The sequence below is a fragment of the Gavialis gangeticus genome, unplaced genomic scaffold, assembly GCF_001723915.1.
Source record: "Gavialis gangeticus isolate Ggan-Ray unplaced genomic scaffold, GavGan_comp1, whole genome shotgun sequence".
NCBI lineage: Eukaryota > Metazoa > Chordata > Crocodylia > Gavialidae > Gavialis > Gavialis gangeticus.
In genome coordinates this window covers 699,231-702,043 of record NW_017729014.1, presented here as the reverse complement: position 1 = coordinate 702,043, position 2,813 = coordinate 699,231, and the positions used below count along the sequence as shown (strand labels likewise).

The window sequence follows — 2,813 nt, the reverse complement described above, 5'->3', positions numbered from 1 at the left end:
CTCATGGATCTGCAGCCAGGGGGAGCTGGAGGTTGGGGACAGCATCTGTGCTGGCCCCAGCAGTATGAAAAGCTGCCTTGGTGAGCAACTCAGGGCTACTTGCCTTCAGGAGCTTCTGGGGGAGGAGCATCTTGGAGGAAGTTGGCTATGCCCCTTCCTGTCCCAGGCTGGTGTTGCTGCTGCTTGATCTTAGGAGCTTCTAGGGGAAGTAGACCATGCACCTTCCTACCATACGCTGTTGTTAGCCTACTCTCAGGAGCTCCTGGGGAAAGTTGGCCATGCCCCTTCCTGGACCAGATGGCAGCTGCTGCTGCTGCTGTTGCCACCTGTGTCATGGGGTGTGGTGGGGGTCCTTTGCTGCACGCCACTGCTGCCCCTGGGGGAGGGGCCCACTGCACCCAGCTTTTGCCCAGCCTGCAGCTAAGCTACAGTTAGGGGACAGCCCAGGAAGGGGGCTTACACTGCTTGTGGGCCTCTCCCCCACCATCACTGCCAAAACCTAAAGGTGCCTTGGCAAGCCAGCCCCTGCCTTCACCTCCATTTTCACCTGAAGCACACCCTGAGTGGTTGAACTGGATGTCTTGTACCACTGCTGCTGCCGCTGCCACCCCCTGTTCTGCTGCTGCCCCCTCTCAGGAGACAGGGAGATTCCGTGCTGCACCACCTTGCACCACTCAACACCACACCTGCACCGGATTAGTCCCTAATTGACTGATTACTCCTACATTCCCCTACAGCTGCCTCACTGCATCTGATCCTGCTTTGTTTTTCTACCTACTGTCCTGCTGCTGAGTGCCTGGCTGGAGGCCTGAGGGGCGCCTGGACTAAGCTTTAACAAACAATGCCCCTCCATCGCTCCAGCCATCTTTTACATCTGTCTCAGCAGCCTCCCCTGTGTGTTTTTGCCCTTGTGTGGTAAGTCCTTTGGTCCACTCCCCCTGCCTTGGTGTTACTTGTGTGGCTGAGTAAGCCAGCTCGAGTCTCTCCAGCCCTTGTGTGCATGTCTCCCCTCCCCCACCTTCCCCAGGCATAGCCTGCCTGATTTCCTGTGGGGCTGTATCTCAGTGAGCTTCATCCCCCTTTCCCCTTCCCTCCCTCCCACAGCCCCAGCCTGCCCCTATTGGTTTCACTAGCCCTGCTGTATTTTTTGTTTTTCCTCATTGGTTCTCCTCTCCCTTATGTAAACCCATGGAAGGGAAGGAATCTTCTGAAGGGGCAGATGCCCCCACAGAACTTCCTGTAGCTCCCACTGTGGGGGCAGATCCCAGCCAATCCCCCGAGAGGGCGCATGCCCCTGCAGCCCTCACCCTGGAGGCAGAGTCCAAACAACCTCCTCCAGGCATAGAGAAGTCTGCAACTTCTGCTGCAGGGGCAGATGAGACTCCAGCAGGGCCAGGGGATCCCCCCTGGCCAGGCCACCCCCAGAGGGGTTCCAAAACCCCCTTCCTCACCATCAGGGACCCAGGGTGAGGGCAGTGGGACGGGTTTCTCTTCAGCCTCCTCCACAGCTGAGGGTGGGAAGGGCAAGGGCCGTGCCCCCAAGCCTAAATCACCAATGCCTGGGGAGACCAGGCATGGTATACCAGCCAGCACACACACTTAGCCTGTCACTAGCTCTGGCCCCACCAAGGTGACCCCCCAGCAGGAGAACTGCACAAGCAGCTGTGGGGTGACCAGAAGCTACAGTGCTTGGACCCTCCACTGCTGAACCTTCCAGCTTGGGTGGCAGGGCCCCCTTTCCAGCACTTACATGCAGGCACGGGGTGAAATGCTAACTGCCCAAGCAGGAGAACCTGCATTTTGAGACCTGGGTGCGGGCCCTGGCTCAAGTAGTGGAGCCCCCCAATATTGTGGCAGCCTCCTGTTTTCATGGCAAGGGGGTCTTTTTCCTTGCCCCAGAGGACACCACACAAAAGGCAGTAGAGAGGGGGATCGTGGTGGAGGGTGAGTACATCTCCCTCAAGCCCCTAGAAGAGCTAGGGACCAGAATGATCCTCAGCTCCGTCCCACTTTATATCCCCAATTGGGCCCTGCTCCCCTATCTCCAAACCCTGGGGAGAGTTTGTTAGATCCCAGCTCCATGCAACGCCCAACAACTTGGGACACAATGGATCGATGCCATCACGCATCACCTGCACACATTGCTCTTCAGCAGCTTTATTCAAAATGGAGACAGCTTCTGTCCAACTCCAACAAACCAGGAAGTTGCTACAAACATTAGTTCTTTCTATATTTATACACCTTGGTTCTTGCTCATTAACATTTACTCCACCTTTGTCCCTCCTTTGTTCCACCCTTATTCCTTCCCACCTTAAGCTCCACCTCTGTTTACTGTTTATTTCATTAGCTTGGAATTGCCTATGCATTTCACTTATTTACATATCTTTTTGCTATGAGTGCTTGCCTAAAACCCTGACCCCTGCTTTTTAGGTCACTTGCGGTTTCTTGCTGATTTCTTCACCATCTCCAAGGTCTTGCTTCTGCTTTATCTCCTAATGATAGCTGGTGGTCTGCATCCTGTTCTTTTTACACAATGAACTATATATCTTACAACACTACTATATTGTTAGGAAAATGCTTGCCTAAGTGTCTTGCAATGTTACTTTTAACGTACCATTCTGCCTTGTGGTTAGCAGTTTTGCTAGGCCACAGGTGTGGCGGGTGCAGAGATCCCACCTCAGGAACACAGCTGGGTATTCATATCCCTCTGCTGTTTCCACCACGTGAGGTGGGCCAGTAGGGGGTGCTCCTGCGTTGAGCCACCCACCTCCCTGCGCCCGACCACCTTCCAGGCTCCGAATGCCTCCCTAGGG

General features: G+C 55.0%; 1 protein-coding gene across 1 annotated transcript in view; it reads left to right on the top strand.

Annotated features, from left to right (window-relative positions):
* CAMTA1 (calmodulin binding transcription activator 1) overlaps nucleotides 1-2,813 on the top strand; it is a 1,745,066-nt gene that overhangs the window by 1,175,556 nt on the left and 566,697 nt on the right. The window lies entirely within an intron of this gene.